Source organism: Fukomys damarensis, unplaced genomic scaffold, assembly GCF_012274545.1.
Source record: "Fukomys damarensis isolate Sample0158 unplaced genomic scaffold, DMR_v1.0_HiC HiC_scaffold_25, whole genome shotgun sequence".
NCBI lineage: Eukaryota > Metazoa > Chordata > Mammalia > Rodentia > Bathyergidae > Fukomys > Fukomys damarensis.
Genome location: NW_022900937.1, coordinates 6,646,477 through 6,659,581, shown reverse-complemented (window position 1 = coordinate 6,659,581; position 13,105 = coordinate 6,646,477). Strand labels below are relative to the sequence as shown.

The 13,105-nt window shown below is 36.4% G+C and overlaps 1 long non-coding RNA gene across 1 annotated transcript; it reads right to left on the bottom strand.

Moving 5' to 3' along the window:
- Positions 1-3,536: 3,536 nt before the first annotated feature.
- Positions 3,537-11,390, bottom strand: LOC104874519. Its single transcript, XR_783759.1, has 4 exons — positions 11,290-11,390; positions 9,607-9,709; positions 4,287-4,513; positions 3,537-3,674 (listed from the first exon to the last, which is right to left on the bottom strand). It is a non-coding gene; the product is annotated as an uncharacterized LOC104874519 (long non-coding RNA).
- Positions 11,391-13,105: the final 1,715 nt, after the last annotated feature.

Here is a 13,105-nt window from a genome sequence, read left to right as displayed (position 1 = left end):
CTCTGCCACACTGCTTGTTGTGAGCAGGCATTCCTCTTTCTCCAAGTCCTCGCCAGCCCTGGCGGGGCCGGTGTTTGCAGCTTTACCTTCTCATGGGTGGTACTGGTTTTATTTGTGGTTCTTTAAAGATCATCTTGAACACTTTCTATGCTTGTTGCCATTTGCATATTTTCCTTGATGGAATATTTGCTCATCTCACTTGTTCATTTTAAAACTGGTTTACTTATTATTGATTTTAAAGATTTTTCAGCAATTTCGGTATATGTTCTTTATCAAATATATATATTTTCTCAGCCTGTAGCTTGAATTTTCATTCTCTTTAAAATATCTCTTGGAGCTGGGCATGGTGGAGCATGCCTGTAATCCCAGAACCCACCAGGCTGAGGCAGGAGGATCTCTGAGTTGGAGGTCAGCCTGGGCTACATAGTGAGTTCAAGGCTGCCTGTACTACATAATGAGACCCTGTCTTATAAAAAAAAAAAATCTCTCTTGGAAGGCAGACATTTTTAATCGCAACAGAGTCCATCTCTTGATTCTTTCACATAGGTCATGCTACTGATGTGTCCAAAAACTCATCACCAAATCCAAAGTTGACTAGATTTTCTCCTAGAAGTTCAGTATCTTTATGTTTTTCACTTAGGATCAGAAGACAATATTTGAGTTTTTTTCTGCACTGTCTCACATTCATTGTTCTGTCTAAGTGTAATTTCAACATCACTGCACCATCCCAGTTACTCCAGCTTTCAAGCAAAGCTTGAAATAGTCAAGTATGATTTCTCTGAACTTTATTGCCTGTGTTCAGTATTGCACGATATAGTCCAGATTTTTTCTTTTTCATGTAAAAGTTGGAATATCTACAAAAACTTTTGATTGGAGTTCCTTATGGCTCTTGGAGTGGACATTTTTACATTATTGAGTCTTTTAATACATGACCAGGTTCAAAACTCATTTGTTGTATCTTCTTCTAGTTTTTCTATAGTGTTGCATAGTTTTTCATAGAGTTATATCTAAGTACCATGGTTTTAAGATTGTAAATTATATTTTTTTAGTTTTAAATTCCAACTATTTCTTTTGACTATGGTTTTCTATACTTTTTATCAGTTCTAAGACAACTTATTGTAGGTTCTTTGAAATTTTATCTGTAGATTATCCTATCATAAGTGAAGAGTAATTTTTGCTGCTTCTTTTTCAATTTATATTCTTTTATTTCCTTTTCTTGTTTTTTGAAGGTAGTTCATAGCCAGGTCTTTTTGTTTCATCCAATTCAAAAATATTTCCTTCAACTGAAAAAATATAACGTTAACTTTCATCTTTTCACTTAAAGAAAGCATTTTATGTCTTTTTTCTGACTTATTTGAATTGCATGTTTGGGCCATTATTAAGTGAAATAAGGGATACCTGAACAAAAGCACTGTGATACTGTAACAGTCAATCTGATAGAGAATAGGCAGGTGGCACAGACTGGGTGGATACGCTGCACACAATGGTGATTCTCATCGGGGCAGGGATGGAGTGGGATAGTGTGAGATTTCATAACTCAGAGCAGTGTCACACTTACAATCCAAGAATAGCTTATTTCTGGAACTTTTAGTGTTGTCGTAATTTACATTTCTCTAATGGCCACAGATGTTGCACATTTTTTATGTTTATTGTCCATTTGTGTTTATTGGAAGAAGTATCTATTCATTTCAATTGTCCATTTTTTGGATTTGCTCTTTTATTTAGGGGGCCTAACTTTTTTAGTTTTTATATATTCTAGATATTAGTCTTCTGTTTAAAGAGTAGGTGTCAATTTTTTCCTCTTTCTGTCATTTGGCTCTTCACCCTACTGATCATTTTCTTTGCTTTGCTGAAACTTTTTAATTTGATATGGTCATATTTGTTGATTCTTTTTTTTTAATTGTGCAATTCTATTGAGGAACTTCTTGCCTGTATCTATGTCTTTAACACTGTTTTTGGTGGTGCTATGTGTCAAACCAGGGCCTCACGCATCCTAGGCAAACCCTCTACCACGGAGCTACACTTCCACACACAAGAAATAGCCAATTATCTCAGTATTATTTTAGTTATGCATTGTTCTTTATTGCATTACATTTCCTTTTTATTGCAGAATATATATTCTTATGTGCAAAGGTTATTCTGAAATTTCTATTCTCTTAAATTGCTTTCTAAAATGTATCAGCATTGCTTTTTAAATTACTGTCAAGTTATAGTATTTTAATACAGAGTGAAGATCATCTCAAAATTTTTTGTCAACATTTGCTAACTTGTATTCATCAAAATAAATTTTCAAAATAACATTTAGAGTTTCATAAATGTACATTTAAATTAGAAATTTTAGATTTAGAGAGAAATATTACCCTTGTAATACTGAGTGTTATATATACCACTCATATGTACCAGTTTTATCTAGCTTTCTTTAACTAGTATTTACATAACCACTGTCTAAATTTTGTATTTTAATATAGCTTAATTTGGGATTATTAAGAATAATACATACTTTGAGCCATATGGTTCATCTTCTGGGAAATATATCCATGAATATGAATTTTCCATGTGTACAAATGGACAAAGACTTGGTCAATTGTTTGTTAGATGCAAAACTTTAGTGAATTCTACCAACTAGTTTTCCAAAGTGCTTAAATAAATGAGCACTTCACTAGATTTTAATGGGTTTTAGTTGCCATTTCAGTAACATTTGGTGTTCCCGGTGTACCTCTTGCAGGAGTTGTACGGTGATTATTTTTTAACTTGTATTTCCATGACGAGTAATGAAGTTGAGTACTTCTCACATGCTTTTTGCCATTGCAATAGTATTTTCTGTAAAATGTTTAGGGGAGAAGTCCGTGAACGGCAAAGTACTGCTCCACTGTGTGTAGATACCACATTGGCTTTATCCATTCATCTGATGATGAACCTATGTGCCATTTCCAAGGTTTAATTATTATGACTTGTGCTTCTATAAACACGGGTGTGCATAGATCACTGTGATATGATGTCTTTAGGGAGGATACCTAGTAGGGGAATAGCTGGGTTGAATGGAAAATCTAGTTTTAATGTTTTGAGGACTCTCCAAGTCATTTGTAGGAAAATGGACAAACTTTGAGACCATAATGCTAAGTGAAATCAATCACACACACAGAAGCCTAAATATATGGGGTTTTTTAATGTGAAAAAATCAAAGTGTAAATAAATGAAAGAGGAAAATAAAAGACAGATAACAGGAAACAAAAAGGTAAATCTTTTGTGAAAAGGAAAGGGACCAAGAGATGGAGGGTAAGGGGATAGGTGGCGAGGAGAGCAAGGGTGAAAGGGAATAAATGTGGTATATCAGTGTCCCAAGTCCTCAGGTTAAATGCAATTGTGCTGTACTGCAAACACTTACTAATAACAATTTTCAAAATTTAAAAAGAACTACTAAAAATAAATTAACAAACAGGAGTGGGGGGTTTCATGCTCTCTTTATTGGCTAAGCATACATTATGATTTTTCTTTGTCAGGTGTATATATCTCACCTGAGCATTTTTATACCATTTTTACTTATTAGCATTATTAATATGCATCCACTTTTCTTTATCGATAAAGTTTTGGTGTAATGTTGAAAAAATTTTTGTTTTCTTTACCTCAAGAGCATGATTATCCATTTTGTTCTTCTACAAGCAGGATGGTTTTACCTGTAACACATATTCACCATTAGGAGTTGAATTTTTCCATATAAACATCCACTTTATCTGGTACCATTTGTGGATTCTCACACGTGCTAATCACAGGCTCTACCACTGAGCTACATCCTCAGCCTTTGAATTTTGATCATCTTCCCAGCTATCAGTATGCTTTTTCTACCCTCTTGAGGCCTTCTGCAGTGAGGAGTGGCTCTGTCAGCTGTGTGCACAGGAGGAAGAGTAGCCAGTAGTCAACATGTAAGCTGTGAGATTTAGTACATGAGTAGTGTTAGATGCATTTTGACCTCACACACCTTCGGCTTATGATGGATTTATCTGGGCAGAACCCCATTGTGAGTTGAGAAGCGTGCGTAGCTCTTTGTCTAGCTTGGGTTAGTTCCCTGACGCGTACGTATCATTCAGTCCTCTGAGGAATCCTTAACGGGAATCTTTAGGATGTATTTGGAATTCTCTCCAAATGCATCTCAGCCTTCCCTGATGCTCTGAGGACTCCAAACCCCATCCGAAGCTCAGAGCCCACCGGTCGCCACCTGAATTCCCTCGTTATGCTGTGCAGATTATAAACTTTACCACTACATTAAGCAAATTAATCATAGGTCTCACCTCATTGTTGCTCTACTTTTCCACAAACACTGTCCTTCATTTCCTGATAACCAGTGTTTTCAAAGCGGGTATTTCATAGATATTGTAGAATTTCTGGCTGTTTCAGGAGCAGTATTGAATCTGGTCTCTGTTGCTCCATCTTGATGAAAGATGTAATCACTAGAGTCCTGCTCTCTTTGTGTTATTTGATGTCCATCTTCTTTACGCCGCTGGAGTGAGTGTCCAGACTGAGTAACAGAATATCATGGGCTGTGTTTACACCGCCATACTATAAATTTTCAGTGAATATATTTAGGTGATTCTAAGTGAGCTTGGAAAATGCATGTTCTGTTATAATTGGGTAATTTGGTATTTAAATAATAATTCGTCCAAGTTTCTTAAACCTTATAAAGATTTGGCACACTCTACTAAGTTTTGCCTTTGAAAACCATTCCAGCTGTTGGAAAAAGTATGTTCCAATCTGTCACTACGATCCTTCATTTTCTATTTCACTTTTAGTTCTTTAATTTGAAAGTGTCCTTTCAGCCTATACCTTTAGGAATTGTAAGTATGCCTTCCTGTTGAGAAAGCCCTCTGTAACTTTATGAAATATAAATTTTATATCTATGAATGCTTATTGCCTAGGGGTGGACTTTTTTCAGATGTTAATATTAGAAAATGACATGAACTTTCTTTTGGCAAATGTTTGCAAGGATATTGATTCTATCTCAAGTGTGACTGGAATACTGAGACACTATTGCCCCAAATTAGATTCCCATTCTGAGCGAACTTCTGTTCAGGGCTTCCCGGTGACTTACTGAAAGCTTTTTCCTGGCTCCACTGGTTTGGCCCTCTCCTAATCCAGGCACCGTCTTCCTTCTCTCACCTCCTGTGTGTCACACCTGCCTCTCCCACACCTGTCCCATCGTCTTCCTTCCTTCAGTGTTAGCAAAGATCTCTTGGTAATGCCTTTGCATTTCTCATTTTATTTTGGCATCTTGTTTCCAGAGGAGTCAGATCAACTGAGTTATGTAAAACCTAAAATTCTTCCTTAATTAATGTGGTTTTGACTCACCCAATGTTATAAATAGTGCTTTTATCCATTAGTAGCAAGGAACATTAGAAAATGAATTTCGTGAATTTTCTGCTTTCACAAATAACTTGCAATTTAAACTTATGGTTGTATTTTTCAGAAAACAACCTGTGCTAAAAATTAAGAGTTGATAGTCTGGGTTGCCATTCGGCTAAAGAAGAAAAGGGTTTCAAAGTTCCACCTCTACACATTTAGTGAGATTGCATCATGCTTCAAAATCGTCTGCATCTGAATTGTTTACTGCTGTTAATGCAATTTATGGAAGTTTATTATATATGCATGTTAAAAGCGTGAAAAGTTCATATTATATTTGTAGTAGAAATAATATGAGTTATATTGACCAAAACCAAAATAAATTTGGCTTAAAAACAAGCATTTCTTTCCTGAAAAATCAGAACCCCCAAGCGACTTGCAACTAAATTTCCATATCCTTGTGGTTTCTGCTATGCTGTGTGAGTGATAACTGATCTATTTTTATTGCATTCATGTTTCTATTTATTGTCACCTTCGTTAGCCACTTTGGGGAGATGTGATTACAATCACTGTGCTATTAAGAATTCTCAGGGCTGTCAAGTAAATGCCACAGAGCATTGTTTTTTAAAGACTAAAAATAAATTGAAAAACAATCAGTATTAAAGCTGTGTTCTTTGTCAATACTTGGTTACCTGATTAGCGACCTGTTGTCCCAGGGACTACCCCTTAAGGAAAGGGTCTTCAGGAGCCATAAATCAGAGAAGCCAACAGTGATAGTTTGTATCTATAAGTCAGATTTTACCTTCACTTTAAAAAAATCTCTGCAAGGGTCTGGGATTTAGCTCAGTGGTTCTGCCTCAAGGTCCTGAGTTTGATCCACGGAACAACAACAACAAAAAACAAAACAAAACAAAACACCCTGCAAATTTGTTCTACCACCAAATTAAAAGAAAGATGAGTTGCCCATTCAGCTCATATAATTTCAAAAATCCACAAGAGCCATGATGCTTATTATTTTTAAGATTGCTTTTAGTGTTTCCACTAACCTCTAATGATACGAAGGTCCATCAAATATTTACACCTGACTTTGTTCTTTCTCTTTTTCTATTATGTTGTTTTTTTAATATATGGAAAATTATTTCAAGAGTTTTGAATATTAAAGCAGATTTCAGATGGCTTGTACTCCTTCAGCAGATTGTCAATAGATCCAGAAGCCAGAAGTGAGCACAAGGAATGGGTGTCGTCTGGTGGAGAAGCGATAAGAAAGCTAGTGAAACATTTAAGTAAAGGGTTAAGTGGTGTTATTGAGCCCACACTTAATTATATCCTCACTAACTGAAATCTGTGCTCAGAAACTGTTTTGCCTGTTCCTATCTCTCCCAGAACAGATACAAGAATTGCATAAGATAGTTATAACTCAAATTCCCTGGGCCTCTTACATTTTGGAAATTGTCATATTAACCATCACTTGGTTTGGCTCCTTTTTATTTCTTTTGCCTACACCTTGCATAATAAATTTTATAAAAGTACCTGTGAGACCCCTTAGGCTATTCATGTGTATTTTTAAGCAAGTATTTCTGTACCATTAATTTCTTAACATTTCCTAATGGGATTCATGATTCCTGCCAACAGCCTGTCATCATAGCTGATGTACCACATGTCACAGTGTTTCCAGAACCTCAACAGAAAAAAAAATACATAGTTCTCCATATCAGTGTCCTATTTTGTCACTATATATCCTGAAAAGGCTATTTTGACCTGTATCTGACACAGCCTTGACGCTTCTGAGTATGGCCTCTCTCACTACTGGGGTTCGCTGGGAAGTCCAGATAAAGACCAACTGTTTGTCTATGGATTTCAATCTCTGTCCTTTTCCCAAACCAGACATCTATGTACTGAACTTTCTCTTCATTTATCTCAAGTCAAAAGGACACATCATTTTGTTAATGTAGTGCATTTCACTCATTGTTTTGTGTAGGTTGAACCATCCTTGCACCCCCAGAGATAAATCCCACATAGTTATGGTGAATCATTCCTCTAATATGATTTTGAATTCAGTTTACTGATATTTTCTCTAGGAATTTTCATCTCTGCTGGTCAGAACTTTGATCTATGATTTCCTTCTCTTGTAGCATCCTTATCTATTGAAGTTTGAGTGATGCTAGCTCATTAAATGAGTTTGGGAGTACTCCCTCCACTTTGATTTGTTTTTTTGGACAAGTTGACAATACTAGTTCTTTGAATATTTGATAGAAATCAGCAGTGAAGCTATTTGGTACTGGGTTTATTAAGTTGGGAGTCTTACACTGATTCAATATTATTTATTTGATCTGCTCGGATTTTCTACTTCACGATTCAGTCTTGGTAAGTTACATGGGTTTAGAAATTTGTTGGTTATCCAAATCATTGACATATAATTGTTTACAGTAGTTTCTTTTAATCCTTCATATTTTAGAGGTTAAAAATTATATGGTCATTTTAATAGATGCACAAAAAGACAAATGATATAATCTTTCATGAGATGAGGTACAGAGGGGATGTAAACACAATAAAGGCCACTGTTGATGAGCCCGTCACTGTCACAGTGAGTAGCAAGGACAAGCCTGGGGCCAGGGATTTAGCTCAGTGGTGCTGCCTCCTGCCTGGCAAGTGCAAGGACTCGAGTTTGAGCCCTGGTACCAAAGGGCAGGGGGAAGAAATCAAGGACAAGTCCCCTTTCACCTCTTCTTCTCAGCACAGTCCCGAAAGTCCTAACTTGAACAACTAGACCAGAATAAGAAATAGAGGTGATTCTAATAGGAAAAGAAAAAGTGATATCATTTCTCTTTGATGACGATATGATTTTCTACATATACAAAAAACCACCAAAATACAATTAGAGCTGATTCAGTAATATTGCCAGTTATGAAATCAACATGTAAAACTGAGTAATGTGTCCACGTACTAATAAAAGGTACATGAAAGTGAAATTAAGAAGGCAACCTCACTTATAAAGCAACAAAAAAGTCAATAATTAGATGTACATTTAACCAAGGAATTTTAAAGACTTCTTGACTGAAAACTACAGAACTATGATGAAAGAAATTGAGGAAACCAAAAATAAAGAGAAAGGTAGCTAATGTTGATGGCCTAGAAAAATTAATATTGTCCAAACTCCCAAAACAATTCTATCAAAATTCCAGTGTAATTTTTTTCATAGAATGAAAAAAGAACAACAAAAAATTCACCCATTTGTGCAGATCACAAGAGACTCTGGAGAACCCAAGGACAGACGACTGTAATGAGAACACATCACAATGTAAGTATGGGGCTTCCATGTTTCTTCACTGGTTAAAGAGAATGTAGATCCATGGGGTGGGGTGTACAGGAGAGAGGGGATCTTTTCCCTAAAAGGCGAAATCTATCGATCATCATCAGGGAGACAATATGGACTGAATACACGTACTATTGTAACATCAGCCTGTATAAAAGATGGAATATATTTAAAACACTGTCCTGTGTAAACTAGGCTCATGAGTTTTAGGATGCCATAGCCTCTGCATTTAGAATAAGTAAGCTATTGTGAGCGATATTAATAGATCACAAGTAATATCTGAAGTAAGGAGGGTCATTGAAAAGTTTTATCACAGATTAACAATAGTCTCTGTTAAAATTGCTGATTCTTACACACAATTCGGCCTATTTACTTATTTGCCTGCCCTTTACCCCAGACGTGACTTTTTCATTACAGGTGACATTCTCTACACAGACACATTTTCTAGCTCAACAGAGTCCTCCCACTACCCTGTTTGTTGTCCTCTCTTCCCAACCTGCTTCTCTCATGAATACATCACCTGGTGCCTGAAAACACTTTAATTGCAGTCAGTCTGTGAGCCAATCTATCATGTAAGAAATATGTCTATACATTTGGAAATGTCAGTGTGTTCTGATATAAATCTCTGGAAATCCAAATCAATGAAAAATGAAAGCAATTAAAACTGTTGTAAGATTTGCCAACCAAAAATGGCGGAGAACAGAATATCAGCTAGCATCTCAAAAATCACCAAAGGATTTAATTTGGGTACTAAATTGGTGCTTATAGAGCTCTTGAGATAGGTGTTCTGAATTCTAACATAAAAAATAAAATTTGCTATGTGTATACATGTACTTTGATCACCAATAAACTATAGCTGAGATATTCCCATTTCTTAACCTACCAAACGATTGATAATGTGTTTCAACCTCAGTTGCAGCGTGTGTATCATAGAATAGAATTTGGGATTAATTTGCACTTACAACATATCCTCATGGGCTGGGGATGTATCTCAGTGGCGTTGCACCTGGCTGGCAAACACAAGGTCCTGGGTTCGATGCTCCGTACTGAAAAGTACAATATAGCCTGATGTAAAACACAGACGTTAGCTTAGGAGAAATGCTCAAGTGAAGTTCAAACTAGTATTATTAATTATCTCTTACTGTGATTCGAACCTGAAAGTTCACTTTAAGAAAAATTAGATATTACATATTTTCATTTTAACCTTCACTGTTAAAACCACACATACGTACAGATTGTGATTTCCTAGCAATAAACTATAAATTTAGGAGACATAAGTTCCAAGTGGAAGAAATAGCCAATAACAGGACTAGTTTGTGAGATGATACAGGAGGTGCTAAGTGGTTAGCAGACAGTAAAAGATACACTGCCACCTGAGTTCTTGGGTGTACACTGTACCCCTCTATATACACATTCCTTATAATGGAAGGCACGGGGCTTACAGTAATGCCTTACAGCATTGTTCTGAAAAGGACACAATTGCATAACAAAGTCAAGATGTTCCACGTCAGAGAAAGCGGAGAAGTAAAGCTGCCTAAACAAAGCATATCTAGGACCGGGCTTTTAGCTCAGTGGTTCCGCTGCCTGCCTTGCAAGCACAAAAACCCAAGTTCGATCCCCGGTCAAAAAAACAAAAACCAAAAAACAAAACAACAACAACGACAAAACACCCCCCAAAACACAAAGCATATCTAATAATCTCACAGGGACTTGATGGGGGCTAGAGCTTTGAATCACTAATAGTATGAGCATCAAACAAAGCTACAAAGACACAGAAAAAGTAACTGAGACCAGAGGTGAAACTCAGGCTGTTCAGGGACAGGGTAACTTCATGCAACATGCTGGTAAAATATCGGTTTTAACCCACAGTGAAGATACACTACAATTTTTCTTTTAACTCTTGCCCAACAGTGTCACCTAGTGGCAGTAGTCTGTTTAGCATTGCAAATCGTAGTGCCCACCGAATACATGGCATTTCATTTGCCGTCCCAGTTCCCAGCCCCATGCATCTTCAACCATACAATTTAAATTTTTCTTAGGTAGAAAATTTGTGCAGATTTAGCAGGTAGTTGCATATGTATTTAACTGCCCACCAGGTATGTGATATTTCATTTTACTTATTTAATGTCTGAAAGTAATATTGAGAATAAAATCTTGCACATACCAGAAAACTGAAGACTTTTTACCAATTTTCTAGTATTTTACTATTAATATATTTCCCTGGGCTCCTTATGGAAGTTTATACAGTTTAATTACCCTCTTTCCTGGTACGTACTGAAGGACACAAATACATGTAATCATTCTCTTTGTAAGAAATCTCAATGTTGAACATCCGGGGAAGTCCGATGAGTTCCAAATTTTCCTGTGACTAGCCTGAGCAAGGAGGAAAATGGCACAAAATGTGTCTTTTCCTGTGCGAGGAGAACAGCCTAACTTATTCCTCTGATCTTCATAGTTTCTCCCCAGTGTCTCCTTCTTTGCCATTCCCACCCCACCTCAAAGACTCCGATCACCTTCCTACCTCTACTTCAGACCCTAACCGGTTTATATTCCACTCGCACCCAGCATATTTGGGTTAACGTGAGGTCCTGTAGGTTCATTCAGTGATCCAGGTGACAGAACTTCCTGGTTTCTAAAAGACTCACTCATCTTCCATTGCGTTTGTAAATATGTCAGACTTTTCATCAAGTCGTGCATGGCGGACAGGTGGGTCGGTCCCCTGTCCTGAGTACTGTGAACCATAATGCGACCGCCAAGGAACGTAGACTTTCCTCCGAACACGGACTTCATTCCCTTTGTGTTTATACCTAGTAACGAGGTTGCTGGAAAGTATGGAAATTCTATTTTGGGGAACCTCCCTCCTGTGACTGTAGTTATTAATGTATTGTAAATTTCAAAGTAGAGAATTGAGAGATTCTTTGACTGAGCCAATCTGAAGACAGAATATCAGATATAAAAGATGGGATGGTGGTCAGTGACCCTGAAATGAGAGATCTCTTAAAAATAGTAAGGGACCCTGATAAATCAATCCAACAGCTCCTAGGTGAGGAAAAGAAGAAGAATATAAGACTGATCAGAGCCCACAAAAAAAGCAGGAGAAAGTACAAATAATATGAAAGTAGTATTTCTTAAAATTATAAAGCTTGAGGATAAGGAGCCACTCAAAAACATCTGGCATTATGGAAACGATATTAGTATACAAGAAATTCAGGTTGTAAAATTCGCTTCATGTTTTGTAATATTCCTCAAAAATATTGTCTTTTTTTTTTGACGCAAGGAAATCCAGTCACTATATAACTGTGAGAGAAAAGTTTCATTTTCTCCGAAAATGTTTAACTGAAATATACTTAAACTCTGACTTTTCCGAACATGTGTACATTAATGTATAGCTATATATGTGCAGACCATTTTTATTCATAGCTCAGTATTTACCTATATATCGAGTACAGAAAACTAAGAATGGCGCAGACTTTCTTGACAGTAGATTTTTATAAATATTCTCTTCCCAGTGAGGACAGTGTCCAAAATGCCAGCAATTAGGGCCTAGTTAAAATCAATATTACTGTTGATATTGCTCCTGATATTACTATATTTCATGGAAGAAGCTAACTAGAGTATGTAACCAAGTGCAACATATGTTTATAAGTATTATGTGTATATTGACTCACTGAGAACATAAATAATGAAACTCTGGATAGTCCTTATTCCTTTATAAAGCCTGAAATCTCCGAGCCCATAAAATGTAAATAATTTATTAGAGAAGGTAACTCTATAAAATGATCACTCAACAACAACAAAGAAGATGTGTCCACTTTTCAACATCACTGTTGTCACTCACCAAAGCAACATGTCTGGTAGGGTTAAACTGGCAAACTCATGGGCCTTCACATTAATGGATCCAATAAAAAACAAAAATTATGCCTATGCTGGACACACATAAATCTTAACTCTTCTTGTTATTTCCATAAACAATGCTGTACAACAACTATTTATGTAGCATTGACTCTGTGGTAGGTATTTAAATCTAGAAAAGATTTAAAGAATATAGTCATGCCTTGCTTAATGACTAAATTCCATTTCTATGACTAGGTCTTTAAATGAATCGGTCACTAACTGAGAAATTGTGTATATGTGTACAATGCTCAGAGCGAAGAAATGGTCAAAGGAAACTCCATCTGTGTGACTTTTCTTTTCTTTGCATAACTCTTATGCAAAGTACTATAATGTATAGCAGAACCGAACTGTACATACAGGGCAATCATTAAAAATGACAGTACTGTATCTGTAAAAGAAGCCACCATAAGGCTACATTGCTGCTCAATTGCCTGCATTGAAAGTCCGAATGTGGGTCATAAGTCTGAGCAGCAGGTCCTAAGTCCAAAAGTCATTAAACAAGTAGGTCATGAAATGAGGAATGTCTGTACTGGAGGCTGTGCATGGGTAATGTGCAAATATCACACC